The sequence below is a fragment of the Marmota monax genome, unplaced genomic scaffold (genome assembly GCF_021218885.2).
Source record: "Marmota monax isolate L192 unplaced genomic scaffold, Marmota_monax_Labrador192_F-V1.1 WCK01_AAM20220418_F8-fsc00040, whole genome shotgun sequence".
Classification (NCBI taxonomy): Eukaryota; Metazoa; Chordata; class Mammalia; order Rodentia; family Sciuridae; genus Marmota; species Marmota monax.
This window is the reverse complement of record NW_026692782.1, coordinates 617,796-636,170: the sequence shown is the minus strand read 5'-3', so window position 1 is coordinate 636,170 and position 18,375 is coordinate 617,796. Positions and strand designations below refer to the sequence as shown.

The 18,375-nt window shown below is 32.5% G+C and overlaps 1 non-coding gene across 1 annotated transcript; it reads right to left on the bottom strand.

Annotated features, from left to right (window-relative positions):
- Nucleotides 1–16,938: 16,938 nt before the first annotated feature.
- Trnav-cac (transfer RNA valine (anticodon CAC)) lies at nt 16,939–17,011 on the bottom strand. Its single transcript has one exon. It is a non-coding gene; the product is annotated as a tRNA-Val (tRNA).
- Between the last annotated feature and the right edge of the window lie 1,364 nt (nt 17,012–18,375).

Sequence of the window (18,375 nt, the reverse complement as noted above, 5' to 3'; positions counted from 1 at the left end):
CAACTTCTGTATCTACACAGTTTTTATAATTATTAATTGCATATCCAGTGTTTTAAAGACATCTTGCAATACAAATTACATTTGTTATTTGGTTCTTTTCCATGCAACTATGTTTATGAATAAAATTATTTTCTGCCATGAATATTTATCACAAACACGGGTATCCATTTGATGTAGTGCTATGCGCAAGGTGTATAATGTGGTTTCTAATGCATTGCTAGTCCTTAATGATAAAAATATTATAATAGAGTGGAAATTTCCATGCGAATGTGAGCTTCAAAGAGCAGTAAGATCTGTCTTTTTCATTCCTTGCTATCTTAGTACCTGTCCCATAGTAGTGCACAATGTTGAATGAGTGCATTAATACACAAATGCAAAGTAATACCTGACAAGAACAACTTAGAGGAGAAGTTTATTTTGTCTCACAGTTTCAGAAATTTAGTCCGTGATTGGCTAACTGTATTACTCTGGGCCCAGGCTGAGGCAGAATATCATGGTGGAAGGGAGTGATGGAGGAGAACTGCTCCTTTCACAGCATGTAGAAAGCAGAGAGAGGAAAGGGACAAAAGGTCTGTAGGGAAGATAACAAACTTTCCAGGACTTGACCCCAGCAACTCAATTCCTCCAGCCATTCACCTGCTGAAAGTTGCCACCCAGTTGGCCCATTCAAACTAGAATGGACCGGTTAGGTTACAGCTCTCATAATCCAATCATTTTACCTTGGAAGATTCCTGCATTAATACTGGAGCTTTGGGGGGCACCTCATATCCAAACCATAACATATATGATACTTAATTTCAAAAGTATTTTAAAGTGAGTTAAAATAAGAAGCAAAAAACAAAATGAAACAAACCATAAACCATGATTAAAATTTAAATTATAACTTAAAAGAATAGATACTACTAAAGGAATATTATCCTGGAGTTTCTCAGAAATAATTATATAAAGGGAAGCACTATAAACTATAAAATTTATTTTCAGAAGCTGAACACAAAACCCTGATTTTGGGTAACGTTAATGGAATATCTTTTTTTGTCAGAACTATGGCTGTAGGCAGCCATTTTCAAAATAATTAAAGAAGCATTTCTAGATGGTAGTGGGGAATGTGTAGCTCAGAGGAGATTTATTGAATTCAATCTAATATAATTTATAACTAATGGAAAGCTAAAGTATGTCTTCACTAGCCTCTTCTCAAAGCTACAGGAGCATATTAGCTCTTTTGTTTCATAACCAGATAATAAAAAATGTTAAACATTTAGTAATATAATATAGTGCAGATATGAAGAATTCAGATGATATGACTTTGTATGAGAATAATTCAAATAAAAAGAGAACAGTTTAGCTAGTCTCTTGGGACAACAACAGTGACCTCTTGACATTACTCTGATTGACTGTCTTCATTCTGAAAAATGTCTGGCCATAACATTTGGATTCAGTATGGATGATGTCGGATGATTTATGGAGAGTAACTGCTAATGGGAACAATTGAGAGTTAACCTCTTCTCTGATAATATGAATAGACATTCAACACCAGAGAAGTGTCAAGAACCTGAATCAGAGACAGAGCTCACCTGCCAGGTGTGGGTCAGAGCAGTCACATTAAGGAAACAGGAGCCAAAACAAAAGTAACAATGAAGCCCCTATAGCTTGCTGCAAATGAATATTCCAGTGGCTAAAATAAGAAAATGCTAATTCTCTCCACTCCATTTCTGACCCACAGAGTGATGCTTCCCTAAAGGGTTGGGCAGATCACATAGAGGTCATGTGCTTGTTAAGGGAGCTCCTGCAGTTTAATGGAACTGGTTAAAGAATCTTCAAAGTCCTCTTGTCCATCTCCCTGCTGAACTCCCTCAACAGGGAGGCCTCAGCTAGGAAGTCTGAAGAAGCCATATGCTCAAGGCCTCAGATGAGGAGACTAGGAATGAAGGTGACTGGGCCAGAAATACAAATATCCATGAAAGTGTGTCCAGCCAGGTACCTGAGCCCTTCACTGCAACTTCTAGGCACCAAGTCTGGTATTGAGGGTAGTTTTCCATGACCAAGACTGCTAGGGAAAGTCTTTAAAATTGTCAGTGGTCAAGCCTGAAAGATCACATAGCTTTCTTATTTTTTATCTTTTATTAGTGCATTATAGTTACACATCATAACTGGATTGATTTTGACAAAATCATTCATGCATAGAATGTGATTTATGCCATTTCAGTCCAAGATGGAGGTGGCTCCACTTTCCACCCTCTTTCCTCCCCCTGTTTTCCTTCCTCTATTCTATTGGTCATCCTTTTACTCCTTTTTGTATTTATTTTTGATTGGTGCTTTAAAGATATTCATAAATGTGCAATTCACTGTGATATATTTATACATCGCATGATTTTGTGAAATTCCATTTCCCATTTCCTGATCTTCCCTATATCATTATTATACTGCCCTCTTTTCCCTCTATTTGTTCTAGCTTCTGCATATGAAAGAAAACATGACTCTTGGCTTTCTGAGTCTGACTTATTTCACTTAGCATGATGTTCTCCAGTTCTACTCTTTACCGGTAAATGGCATAGTTTCATTCTTCCATACAGCTCAGTAAAACTCCAATGCACACACAATTTTTTTTTAACTAGAAGCCAGACTTCTTATGAAGCAGCTATTTCCCTTCCTGGCTGAGGTAGAAGATTATATATCCTGTCAATCTAAAAACTACTTTGAATTATTTATGCATATGTTAAAGGAGAAGGGGTACTATATGCTGTGCCAAGTCTAAAGACAGTCCTAAATCATAATCTTGTTATGATTAATGTTATGATAATGGTAATATACACATATATTATAGTATTTTATAGTTACAAAGCGAACTATATTCACTCCTTGCCTGTTTCCCAGTTACATCAATCCTTGCCCTGAAAATTTTTCATTCCAGTTATTTGAACTATGGACACAATGTACAGACAACTCTGTATTTCCCCAAAATTTACTGGAGAGCTGTATATAATTCTTTAACTACCTTGAAAACTAGAGAATTTTAACACACTTCATATAGCCTCCGAGTTCCTCTGCAGCCTGAGGGATTAGCCATAGCTTCCCAATATCTGGGTGAGAGGAAAAGGAATCCCTTTCCAGAGAGCAGCAGTACACAGCTCTGCTGGTCTGATCCAGGAAGTTATTTCCAAAAGAAGACTTGCCTGACATTCCTAGCCAGATGGCCTTAGCCATAGCCTATCTTGGGCCTCCACATTTCAATTATCTAAAGCAGATATTTTGGAGGGAACCCAAGGAACCAGAACAGGTTTGTTGGAATTTCAGCCAAATCCTTGGTGGATAAAATTCCTGAAAATGTTTATTAATCCAGAAATTATTGCAAGGGTTTACCAAGTCAAAGAAGTAAAAATTGTTAGTCAATACAAGAAACACTGATGTACATTGAAGCAAAAAGAAAATTTGTCTGCCAAAATATTTGCAGGGAAATCAGAAGCAGAGGATCTGGAAAACTAGTGAATTGGAAACCAGGAAACAAAGTAATATAGTAATTAGGGATTCAGTGATAGCAGGAAATATCAAACAGAATAATTATCAAGATGGACATACCTCTCATACACGTTTCAAAACAAAAATCTCTGTCTTCTTTCATATGGCATGTGCCATTCAGACAACTCCAACCAGGTGGAATTTGAATAATCTCTACCTGTACCTGAGTTTGCTTACAAATTGTGATTTTTATTCTGGATATGTGATTCCCAACCCTATCTGGTTTGGAACTCTGGTTATATTCTGTAAATGTTGATGGATGTAAACCACAAGAGTGACTAGACAGTCCTGAGTAATGAGTTGAAAAATTCCTCTATGAAAAATCAGAATCAGCTTAAGCTGTGCATTGCATAACTGTGGCTACCTTGAAAATATAGAAAACTCAGGCTGAAAATTTAATATAAATAAGCCTAGAACTGTGAAACCCAAAGGATCCTGATAGACATAGATGCAAAATTAACTCTGAGAATACCTTCACAACTGAGGGAGTCCATAAAAATAACTTCTGCTGTAGATATTCTAAAATTACAAATCTCATATGGGATAGCATTGCCTAAAGAAAGAGTTGACAAATGTAATAAACAGGACATATATCGCCATATGGATTATATAACAAAATTGCAAATGGACCACCAATTAATTAAGATTTAAATGGTCAAAGAGGAAAAAAGGAAGTGAAACCTAGTTGCAAGATCAGATCTTTATTAAACAGAATTATGAGATTATAAATAGGATCAAATAGAATTTTTTTAAATAATGATATGGGCTTTGAAGCTAAAAAAAAGAACTACATAAAAAAAGGTTTATCATTTGACTAAATAGAGTGGAAAACAATGAATTGGAAGACAGAAGTATGTAAGTGTAAGATAAAGGCTTTAAAAATATGAAATAGAAGTTAAAGTAGAAGAAGAATAAATGAGATGTCCAAAATACTTCTAAAGAGTATTGGTGATGAAGACAATAGATCAAATGAATGTTTTGAACTTCTTAAAAAAATAACATTTTTTTAAATCAAAGGAAACGGGCAGACTCTCAGGTTTAGGAAAATCACAATGTCCCCAAAAGGATAAAGGAAAGCAAAAACAGGTAATAACATCATTTACTAATATTCTTTATATTGCTTATTAATATTTCTTTACATCAATAATAACAGAAATGTTTAAAAGATTTAGAAAGAAATGGCAGATTATCTACAAAAATTAATCAAGCGGGATATATTTCATAAAGAGATAATGCATTCTTGAATATAATTTAATAATACCTTGAAAGATCTGAACTGAATGTCAATTATAAGAGAAAAACTCATTTAAGAGCAAATATGAAATAATTTTGTGATATAAAAAACATAAAATTTACAAATTACATGTCTATGGTGAAATTTCGAAGAGGCAGTTCGATCTGTGTGGTTCAAAAGTGAACAACACAGAAAGAATGAAGCAGGGCTGTGGGTATGGCTGGTGTAGATGCTTGCCTAGCATTCATAAAACCCAGGGTTCCACCCCACAACTGAAAAATAAATAAATAACAGTGAGCAAAATAACTTTTTTAAACATTTGATAATTGGTAGATCTAAATTAATATCAATTGTAAATTTTTTTAAGTGCTAAGGGTTTTTAAATAATGTACAACTGTTTATAATTTCAGCAATTACCTCAGTAGTGGCATATAGAGAAATCTGGATAGAAACAGTTCAAATAATTAACAGAAAGAGCAAAAGTTCAATTTATTGCTTATTTGGACTGTTCTAGGGCAGTTGAGGGCTGAAAGGGCTTCTTTTGGAGTCAGTTCATTGGCTTCAATAGGTGGTGGGAGCTTAAGAAAATAACCAAAGGAAAAATTACTCTTATATGTAAATCACAAAAAAATTCCACATTATTTTTAAACTGTTAGTATTTTTAAAATTTTATCTTTGATAAAAGTTTTATCTTTTTGAAAGACTTCTGAAAGAAAGAACTTGTCTAATAAAGACAACAGTAATAATCTTTGCTCAAATTTGACTATTGATTGGTTAAATGCTCCTGTCGCTGAAAAGGTAATGTAGAGCATTCTGTTCTTTTCTTGAGATGCAGAACTTTTAAAGTTTCTTTATTTTTCTTTTTTGATTATTTTGAAATGCAAGTCTTATAATAAGATAAATCTTTGGGGAACCATGTTATAAGATTTGTTTAATGTTGGACAGTGCTAGGATAAGAATGAAAAGGATAAATTCTATTTTTCTGCTGTGAATAATCTACATATTTGGTAGATTTACATATTGACCATATGCAAAAAATGGGATAAAAGGAATTTAGAAAAATCATTGCACCCATCAGTACCTCTGTTATTACACAGATATATCAAAAATCTTTAAAAAGAAGTGAGGTGAACGGTGGCAAAAAATGTTTAGAGAAAGCAATGATAGTACTTACACAATATTTAGTCACTAGCATTTTCAAAAGAAAAAATCAAAGACAAAAGTGCATCTATTTCAGGATGTGCTCCATGAGTCAATAATCATTTTCTGCCAAAAACCTTCTTAGACAGTTGTGGGAACAATCCAACCCCACAAAAGCTGCCAGTTATTTATAAAACATTGGCTTAAACTTAAAAGAGTACCTTCACACAAAATTGAATCCAGATCTCTAATTGCTTTCTATGCTTAATTCCATATCTAATAAAACGGACTAGATTCACTTTTTGCTGATGGCAAAAACTTTGTAAATTTGGGAGGTACATTTAAATCTTTGAATATATGACACCCATAACTCCCAAAGGAAATAGTGGGACCACTATTTCTGGGCTAGACCCATATAAGACCAAAGAAAATGTAACTGATAATCAATTTCTTATTTGCCTCAACATTTTCAGGAAAACTGGTTTTATTTTTTTTTCTAGAGGTAGTAATCTCACTTAATTGTGTGCAAGATACATTCATGAACTGTATTTCCCCCATTGTGGCTGAAAATCCCATTTGGAAGCTTGCAACAGTCTTCTTTTCTTAGACAATTAGATCCAATTAGATGATGGCACAGAGGAATTTTGTTCAAGCAGCAAAAGAAAATTTCCAACGGAAATGACATTAGAGGCTTCTGGAATAACATAAATTGTGTAGTGTTGCATTTTTAATATGTCTAAGAACATAGTCATAAGACTGTTTTCTTTTTCCACATTTTGTAAATGAAGCAAAGCTGTATTTTAAAAACTTGCACTCTCAAAAATGTAGAGAAATGAAATAAAGAGCTTCTATGTTTTTGTCAATACCACTTGATTAAATACACATATTTAGAAATAAAAATGTTTTCTTTTAGATTTATGATAGAATATTTTTAGTTTTATTTCATTTTGTAATTTTATTAAACATGAAGTAATCATTAAAGAAAATATGGAATTAAGTTAATTTAATGAAAATCTTCCACTGATACTTTTCTGTTTAATATGACAAATTTAGCACTTTTACCCTTCTCCTATTCTGTTTATAGCCTGAGACTTCATATTACTAACATATTTACTATAAATTTTGAACTTTCACTTTAATGAACATTTTTTGAAATATTATTTTTACAACTATGATAAGGTACATGGGATTAATTTTATATTTTAGAGTTTTGGTGTTTATTGTTAGTCCCATTATTTACTTATATTATTTTATTAGAAAATATTAGAGAAGTTTTGGTTCGCAATGAAATTGAGAGGAAGGCTCAGAGACACCCCATATACACTCTGATCTCACAGGTGTGTAACCTCCTCCATTACCAACATCCCCCACCACAGTGGTACACTTGTTACAACTGATAATCCCCCTAAATTAATCACTCTGAGTCCACAGATGGGATTAGCATTCTTTCTGAGTGTTGCATAGTCTACGTGTTTGAAAAATTCATAACACATGTTCCCCAGTATAGTATCATGCAGATTATTTTAACTGCCCTAAAAATCCTCTGTGTTGTCCCTTCATCCTTCCATTGTAACCCATGGCAACCATGTATACTTCTTATAGTCTCCATAATCTTGCCTTTCCCAGAGTGTCATATCACTGAAATCATACAATATGTAGGCTTTCATATTGGTTTCTTTCTTTTAGTAATATGCATTTAAGCTTCTTCCATACTTTTTCATGACTTCATAATTCATCTATTTTTAACATTGAATAATAATCCATTGTCTTGTTTATCATAGTTTATTTTTTAAAATTTTCCTGCCAACAGACATCTTGGTGGAGTCCAAGTTTTGGAAATTATGAATAAAGCTGTTCTAAATGTCCATGTGCTATTTTTAATGTAGATTTAGTTTTCAACTACTTAACACTGGGAAACACAATTCCTAGATACTTTGATAAGAACATGTTTAATTTTGTAAGAAACTGACAAACTGTCTTCAAAGTAGCAATATCATTTGCTTTCCCAGCAATAGTGAATGAGAACTCCTATTCCTCCACATCCTCTCCAAGTTTATTGTTTTCGATGTTCTGGATTTTGACCATACTCATAGGTGTGTTGTGGTAGCTCATTGCTATTTTAATTTATATTTCCTTAATGATACATGATGTGTATCTTTTTATACATTTGTTTACTTGCATACAGGCTATGGACTGAATATTTGCTCTCCAAAACATATACATTGAAATCCTATCCTCCAATCTCATAATATTATGAAGTGGAACATTTGAGAAGTGATAAAGAAGTGGAATTCAAAGAGGCCCCAGAGAGATCCCATATCTTTTTCTCATGGGAGATTACAGGCAAAAGATGAGATACATGAACCAGAAATTGAGCCCTCACCAGACCAAGTCTGATGACAGCCTTGGTCTTTAACTTCCAATCTATAGAACTGTGAGAAATAAAACATTATGGTTTATAAACCATCCAGTCTATGGTATTCTCCTATGTAAGACAAATAAAATAGGATTTTTTGAGTTCTTTATTGTAATTCTTCTTTTACCTAGAATATTTATGCAAGCGATTTGTTTTTAAAGGTCTTAGCATTTGTGAGAATGTCTTTGGTTTCACCTGAGTAATAATGGATCTGCCAGGCACCGCATTTATATATATGTTTATATATTTTATTTGTTTTTGCTTGCCTCACATTCTGATCTCATTTTTCTTTCTTAATGAATATAGGGTAATGCATTATATATGTAAGATTTTATTTAATCTTGTTGAAATATATTACCTACACTCTTTCTGGAACCTACTTCTACTTCTTGATGTGATGTTTATTCTTAGGTGATTTCTTTTCTGGAACTGTGTGATTTCTAGACACCCAAAACATCAATTTTACCTTTGGAAAATCTATCTGTGAGGGGCAATTTTTTTTATTTGCTTGATGTTACTTAATAGCACAAAGCATAAATACTTGGTGATAATCACACATGAAATTATAACTATAAGGGCATTTTGTGCAGAATAGGTATACTTTATATCAAGAAGGGAATATGGTATTAGAGAAAATAGTTCTTAAGCATTTATTTCTACATCTTCTGTATAGATAGTACAATGACTAATAAATAAGAAGATGCACATGTGAATCTGAGTTCAGAAACACCTATCATTTTCATTCTTAAACAGTTTGTCATTTCCCTAACTCTGTGAGTCCTGGTTTGAATTAAATATTTCAAGAGAAATTAGAAACTTATTTATAGAATTTGGTTGAGACATTGGCCTTATGAAAACTCTTGCAAAGATAAACTTGTTTGTATATTTCTTCCTAAACTTTTCAGGAAATGGAATGATTTAAAACTTACCTCTGACAAATAGATGACCCAAACAGACAGACCATTTAGGATCATCTCTTTTTGAAGTGTTTTAGCATACTGGTTTGTAATGATTAGGAATTAAGTTTACACTTGTTTGTATTTTATTTTGCCAGGTGTTTAACATTCCATTTACTTATTTTACCTAAAAAAAAAATCACAGCTACTCGATTTTCTTATTACTGAGATTAGAAAAACAAAAATGAAAGGTGATAATTGGAAATCAGTTAAATAGAAGAAAATTAGAAATATGCCAAATACATTTATATCTAAATCCATTTAGTAACAATGTGAATAAATATTTTGTATGTGTAATTAACATTCCTCTTCATAATTTGAAAGTAGAAGGTCTTTGTGAAGTTTTAAACGTGATAAAAGAGGAGCATTTTTTGACTAAGATATTTCTAAATAAAAGTCAAATTTGAAAACCCACAGGCATCTCTGATAGAAAAAGAAGCTGTTTTCAACAAGGTAAGAAAATGATAGATAGTTATAATTAGGGTTCTGGAGGTTAAAAGTAAATGTGAAGTCATTTTGGTAATATAAATATATAATTGGTCTTTCCCAGTAAGAAAACATCGTCGTCAGAAGGTAGGATTCATTGGTATGCCAGCATCCTTTTCTGTTTGCTTCAATTTAGCTAAATCTTGCCAGCAGGTATGTATCTATAGCAACAGTGAAGGATTTGATCAAATTGAAAAATTGCAGCTTTGACAATAATGCTAATACTATTGTCATCAAGGTCTACTGTCCCATGCTTCAACTATTAAATATGGAACCCAGAGTTTTGGGGCATCAGAGAAAACTATCAAAAAAAAAAAAAAAGTACTACTTCAGCACCATGAGAACCAGGAGGAGAATGGTAACTTAACCAGGATGAATGGCATTTGTTTTCAAATGGAAAAGATGTATGTTTCATCCTCAGGTAATTTTCTTAGAAGTTTAAAGAAACACTGATTCAGTATTTAGATTTGTGATCATTTTTATTCTATAAGCAATACATAATTTAGTGTTATATGGGACCAGACTACTGAAGATTGGGGATAAACTTGGCTTGAATTCCTAGATTTCATGGCACATGAGGGTTGAGGGACTCAGTATGCTTCCTTTCGTCTAAGAGCTCAATCTCATCAATTTACCTCCCCCAAACACTTCCACCAACCCGTAAAGTGAATTTAATAATTTCACTAACAGCTACAGATATATGCACTTCACATGATGAAGTTACATTGTGAACTCTTTATGGGGCTCCATGTCTTTTTTGTCTAGCTGTTTATTTATCTTCATTTTGAGGATTCAAAGGAAGTTTTCACCATATGTTACATAGACTTTTTCTGCTCATATTTAGGCTCCTTCAAATCTTACATTCAATACCAAAGGCCTTGTCAGAAAATTCCCCCCAGAAATTGTAACTTTTGTTCTGAGTTCTGATGACAGCTGCAAACATCATACTGTTAGAATGATTTTAAAAAATTAAAAAAAAAGAAAAGAAAACCTTTTAGAATTGAAGCAGGAATGTATGGAACTGACCTTCATAAAAAGAAAAAAAAAAAAAACAATAATCAAAAGGACTTTGAGGAATTGTTTCTCTTTCAAAGTATACATAGAAGAGCTTAGGGAACATATCCAGAGTATACAAAGAACTCAAAAAATTAAACAATAAGATAACAAATAACCCAATCAACAAATGGGCCAAGGACCTGAACAGACACTTCTCAGAGGAGGACATACAATCAATCAACAAGTACATGAAAAAATGCTCACCATCTCTAGCAGTCAGAGAAATGCAAATCAAAACCACCCTAAGATACCATTTCACTCCAGTAAGATTGGCATCCATTATGAAGTCAAACAACAACAAGTGCTGGCGAGGTTGTGGGGAAAAGGGTACTCTTGTACATTGCTGGTGGGACTGCAAATTGGTGCGGCCAATTTGGAAAGCAGTATGGAGATTCCTGGGAAAGCTGGAAATGGAACCACCATTTCACCCAGCTATTGCCCTTCTCAGACTATTCCCTGAAGACCTTAAAAGAGCATACTACAGGGATACTGCCACATCGATGTTCATAGCAGCACAATTCACAATAGCTAGACTGTGGAACCAACCCAGATGCCCTTCAATAGATGAATGGATAAAAAATGTGGCATTTATACACAATGGAGTATTACTCTGCATTAAAAAATGACAAAATCATAGAATTTGCAGGGAAATGGATGGCATTAGAGCAGATTATGCTAAGTGAAGCTAGCCAATCCCTAAAAAACAAATGCCAAATGTCTTCTTTGATATAATGAGAGCAACTAAGAATAGAGCAGGCAGGAAGAGCAGGAGGAAAAGATTAACATTAAACAGAGACATGAGGTGGGAGGGAAAGGGAGAGAAAAGGGAAATTGCATGGAAATGGAAGGAGACCCTCATTGTTATACAAAATTACATATAAGAGGTTGTGAGGGGAATGGGAAAAAAAAACAAGGAGAGAATTGAATTATAGTAGATGGGGTACAGAGAGAAGATGGGAGGGGAGGGGGGATAGTAGAGGATAGGATAGCAGAATACAACAGTTACTAATATGGCATTATGTAAAAATGTGGATGTGTAACCGATGTGATTCTGCAATCTGTATTTGGGGTAAAAATGGGAGTTCATAACCCACTTGAATCTAATGTATGAAATATGATATGTCAAGAGCTTTGTAATGTTTTGAACAACCAATAAAAAAAGAAAAAAATGGGCAGATTATAGAGCACAAACAAACTCATGTCCTAGTCTTCATTCTTTTTCTCAAAATTGTAAACAACAGTCCAAATATGATTTAAAAGTCCTAGGTATTGGTTTGATGAGGAGGAGGAAATAAAAATTAATGATTTCTATAAATAGGAATAAGCTTCCAATTCTGAATTATTTTCATTTCATGATTCCAAAGTAGACTTTCAAATGTTAGAATAGTGCCACAAGTATTATCTTTGAGTAACCATGAAAATAACATGGGATTTATTTATCACTTTCAAAAAAGTGGAAAAGATGATGAACCACATAACATTAAGTGTTGTGTAACTACACTAGAAAATTTAAAAATACATGAGTGGCTAAGAATCCCCCAACAGTCCGCATATGAAGTGTCTTGGTGCCCAAGGAAGCGCTCTTAGAAGGTGCTAAAACCTTCAGGAGGTGGAAACTTGTGAGGGGTTCACATAGGGTATGAACACAAAGGGAATCGTGGGTACCGGTCTCTTCCTCTACTCCTTTGCTTCCAGGCTCATGAGTTTAACTAAAATTCACATGTTCCTTCACATCCCCTCCTGAGTTGCTATCTGATACTATCCCCAGAGGCTCAAAACAATGAAAGCATTCAATCACAGACTAGAGCTGAATAAAAATTTTATTTTATGAGTTAATTATCTCAGATATTTTGATGTAGTAATGGAAAGCTAATACAGTTATTAAATAAAAAGTTTGAATACAAAAAAATGAGAAATGATGGTCATGAATAAGAATATCTCACAAAGAATGTTATACCCAATAAAATTTCATTTTGTGAAATATTTTCTTAAATAAGAAAGTATTTAACCCTTGAGATAAAATTGAATACATTATATGAATAATATTACAATAAAATTAATTTATTATAAAAGGGCTAAATAACTCATTTTTAATGAGTTAATTCATACCTAGAGAAACTGTAAATGCTAAACAAAAATGTAAAACTCATTTTTCCATGGATTTTACATGTTCTACTCCATGATTATTTCAACATTTTATTACCATATGGAAGTACATTTTTAGATGAGATTAAGCTGAGAGAAATAGCTCATATATTAGATACCTTTATCAATATTAGGTTTTCAAAAAAAAAAGTCAAGAAAACAGCCAAATATCAGGTTTTCAACTCTCAAATCATCTAAAACTAAAATATTTTAGTATTAACATAGTGACTGACCTGTATTAACTTTTTAAACAGTTTCACAACCTAAGGAAACTCGGTGAAAGTTGGCCCATGTTTGAAAAGCTGGGCTTTTTATATAGCCATTATAATCCCAAGTTAACACTCACTAAGACACATATAAGTGCTGAAATACATATCTAGAACATGAAAGTAGCATGACCACTATAGTCTCCTGTAGGCAATGTATATGTGTGTCCCATGCAGATGTGAGCACTTTAAAAGGAAAAACTTAATTTAATTCTTGCATGCACAGAGAAAGACATGCTAGTGGAAAAGAACAGAGTGACAAGACAGACCAATGCACTTAAAAAGTCTCCATTTTCAACAAAATAATCCCCAACCATTGGAGAAATAAATTTAATCAACAGGTCTAGGGACAAGTGATTAGAAAGATGACAATTAATTATATTTGCCAAATTTCTTACTCAAATATACTAAGTTATAATAAAGATTGAAATGATATAAACAGTAAATACCAGTATGAAAGAAATTTAATGTTATTAAGGTACAGAACAAATTTCTAAGCATGACGGTGTAAACAGAAATGACAAATGATTCTTTATCACCTAATATTAAACCAATACATTTTTAAATTAAAACTGCACTTTCTTCTTTAATAGCCTCTGACCACACTCATTTGAGCACTTGAAGTGTGGCGAGTGCAAATAGAGATGCTAGAAACAAAAAAATACACATTAGATTTTTAAGACAGAAAAAAGACAATATTTTAATTTTAATATTGATTACATTTTGAAATTGAAATATTGAGTACAAATTAGATTACACATACAATTAAAATATATGTTCACTTTCCCAACCTTTCATTTATGGCAACTAAAAAGTTGTAAATTGCATAGGGGGCTCACATTATATTTCCATTGGAAATATTGATTGAATGTATTTCTCATCTGATTTTGGATTCATTCCTGTCTCAGAAATGAGATGACTAATTGTTTCTCTTATACAAATTAGAGATATTGTAAGCTCCAACCCTCTACAGTCAGTGGGGAAATGCTATGCAGTAAGTAGTATGTTCTGGGATGGAGTGAATGAAGTAGGAGATTTGTTTTTCTTTGCTTATAATTGTTTTGTTTTAAGTTTTTACCCTTTCAGTGTTTCTCATAATTATTTTTTCCTTCTAGTTATGGAGATGAATTTATATTTGCCCAATATTAGAAGTTGATATGGTTTCTGTAGAATTGTGGTATCATTTGTGGTATCATTTGTGCTGCTTCTGGAATGTAAATTACCAGATCAAGGGAGAATAGAGGACAAAACAAAGATGGGATTACCACTCTGGTAATGGTTTCTTGTCCTTGTCCTAGTCACACAGCTTCTCTGTGGATTCGTGTAGCTGTTTCTGGTGAGCTGGTTCTCACTGAGATACAAATGAACTATTGACCCAGGTTGTCTAAGAAAGCAACCTTGCCACATTGCAGTCACACTTGAAATATGACATTTCCAAAGCCATCATCCCCTTGGGAATGTGCCTATATATGAGTTCCTGCTGAACTTTTATTTATCTATTGCCTAGGCAACTTTTCATTTATATGTTAAAATTTAGAGAATTGTTGTTCATTTCTTCAAACTTGTTCATTCCTGAAATTTTATTTTACAGGCTCTTGACTATTACTGGTATCTAGTGTTAAGAGAAATTTTAACTACATTGATATTCATTGTGTTATTTCTCCATGAGCTTGAGAATGATAAAGATGGGAAAGAAATAAAATATAAGGTCTTAGATCAACATAGAAACACAAACAAATTTCTTTTAAAAATATTTCCCAGTTATAATGCTATTACAAAACACAACATCATTTTTAAATTACAAAGTAAATTTTCATTGTAATTCTGGATGAGATCAAAAGTGAAAATATTTAGAAAATATAAAGAGTTTTTTTTTTTTTTTGCTTCAGTGTTTAGTGTGACTAATGAAACTGATATATGCATTAATTTTGTTTTGCTGAAATTATTTAAAAGGGATAAATCTATCCTAAAATAATTTTAAAGTAGTGCTTTAGTTCATTTTTCTCACATCAACCCTACTGTTAAATTACCATAAAGTAAATTAGATTAAACTGATTATTTTTACCAGGAATTGTTCTGTTTATATTATTCTAGTTTAAAGTAGCATAAATGTATGTGTGTGTGTGTGTGTGTATAGCAATGCATATCATTATTTGCTATAGAAAAAATATTTCTATTAGTGTGCTGCCATTAAAATATTATTCTACATAGAATAATAACAATTCAAGAGTCAACATTTAATTTTAAAGCAAAATTTATGAGTACAAAAATTAATACGATAAAATAGTGGAACAATGTAGGCCCAGTCCTCCATTGATACCACTCTTCATATCAAAACAGATACCTGACCTACAACCCCTACTTCTCAGCCATGTTTTCCATTTCAGCTGAAGACCAATAGAAAATTAAGTCAGTAATATTATACACCAGGGTGATAGCATGTTGCCTGAAATTTTATTTTCATTGAGTCATTTTAGAATCTTTCCATTACTTTTTTCTATTACTAATAATAAAAACAAGTAGTGCTAACATCCACTGAGGTCTTAATAGTTGACAAAACCTGCTAAAAAATCATATATATATATATATATATATATATATATATATATATACACACACACACACACACACATACACACACATATGTATATATCATATATATATAATATAGGTAATATGTGTATATATATATCATGTATATATCATATACATATAATACAGGTAATATGTTTGACATAACATATATAATTTATATATAATATATGTAGTATTATAACTGTTGAAGATATTAATTTATATATATATAAACTCCAAATTAACTTGTTAAGTAGACATGATTTCTCTATTAAAGAGTCTATTAAGGTGAGGAATGTCAGAATAGCTAAGTTTCTTTTATAATATACTTTGTTTCAGAATGCAATAAATTTGCTCCATTTAGTTAGTGCTGTTTATTTTGTCAACTTTATGGCATAATCTCTGAAAGAAATCAATGTAAATTTTTGGTTTCAAATATTATATTCTGAAATAATTCAAATGTCCAACTTCAGGAGAATGGAAACAAATTGTGTTACATTCATGATTAGAATAGTACTGAGCAGTGCAAAGCCACAAGTTAAAGGCAATGTTCTAGATAAATCTCTCTAACATTATGCAGAGCAGCAGAAGAAGCCAAACATAAAATAAAACCACATTTTATGCTTCCATTAGAAAAAAATCTAAAACAGGCAAAAGTAAAATGAAAAAATCATTTTCAGAATAATGTTTGTCATTAGAGGCTTGCAGAGGATAGTCAAAAAGCAATTGGAATGGAAAAATGGGAACATTTTGGTAGGAAGGAACTCTTATCCAAACTGCCATAAGACTTATCTAGGTGTATCAATTTGTGAAAATTATAAGGCAAGTTTTGTGCATTACAGTGTATGATATTTTGCCTAATGAGAAAGAACTATGAACAGAGTAACTATAATGTAATTGACATATGGAAAAGTATTGTGGGACAGATGGCATATGGAGAATGCTACAATTGGGTTATGAGGCTTCACTTTGTTATTTCATTTTATTTTTATATGGTTATTTTTCAAAATATAAAAACTAAAAAATGTCTTATAATGTGATTTTCCCAAAGGCATTTGGCCATTGATATCAAAACTTGGATAAAATGACATAAACCTTCATAATGATCTTTGACATGAAGTCTTTGATTTTTTTTTCTCTTTTTATTTTTGGTGGTGGTGCTGGGGATTGAACCCAGGACCTCATGCATGTGAGGCAAGCACTCTACCAACTGAGCTATATGCCCAGCCCTTGAACTCTTTGATTATTATAGGACATCCAAGAAGGAAATTTAAATAAAGATAAAATTAGCTCTAGAAGATGTTAAGAGGATGAGGGAAAGCTGTTTTTCTTGATCGTATATTTCCCATAAGCAGTGACTTGTTGTTTTTTGTTTTGTTTTTTTTTTCCCTTTTCTGAATTGTCCTACTTCTGAGAAGAGAAATAGGCAATGTTTTCTGATTTATTCCAAACTTCTGGACTTTTTACTTGAAGAGCAATTTCCTGCATATATGAGATACATAGATAATTTTTTGTAATGATCCCATCAAATCTTCCATCACAATAAAGTTATTTCCATGCTGGGTACATGGCCTTAATAAGAATTGTACTATGAAAGCACAGTGTGGGTTGTGTAAACAGTCTGTGAATATTGATTTCAATATTAAACTATTATATTGCTTGATAATGCTACAGAAAATGTAATTTGCAATGTAGTCATATAAGGGCTAAAATAATGTGTGGGGTCATTTTTATTGTTCATTCATAACTCATATCAGTTTACGGCTATAAAATCTGTATTTTTCTCCATTAAAAAGCTTATCTCATTCTAACATTGCATTTCAGATTTATTTTAGTGCACTAATCATAGTAACAGAAATGCCATTTTATTCTAACACATTTTAGAAAGCTAAATGGACTCATTATTTGGTTATTATCAAGTTCTAATTCTGAATTCTGATGGGTTTTCATACAATGTGCCATAATACATTCAGAAACATAGGAGAGAGGGACATATTTAGAAGGAAGTAGTTTGGCTAGTGTATTGGGTGGTTTATAACTATTTTCTTGGCCAGTTGTGTTAATAGCTGAAAAAAAAAAATCATAGAATCATCCATTTAACACTCAATTTTAGACTGTTGCTGTATTCTAGCCAGAGGGTCAGCAAACTTTTGCTGATTGAGGTCAGTCAATACTTTAGGCAGAACACAATGTCTCTGTTATGTGTACTCAACTCAGTCATTAAAACAAGAGCAGTTATAAACAATTAAATGGAAAGGTATTATTGTGTTCCAACAAACTTTTATATAAAAGATCAATCTGAAGTTATAGCATGCCCATCTCTACTCTAGATCAGCACTTTTCAAACTTCAATGTCTATAAGTACCTCCTATAGAGATCCTCAATTAGTAGGTCTAGGGTGGAGCCTAAGAATTTTAGTATGGGACATTTGGTCCAGTCAATATCCATGCTCTTCACCCAACCATATCTATGGATCTTCTCTTTAGGGAGTATAGCAGCTGAGACCCAGTAAAGAGCAGAAATGAGTTGTGTTAACAAAATCAATTTAATAAACAATTATTAGCTAGGTGTCAATAAACTGAAAAGTAG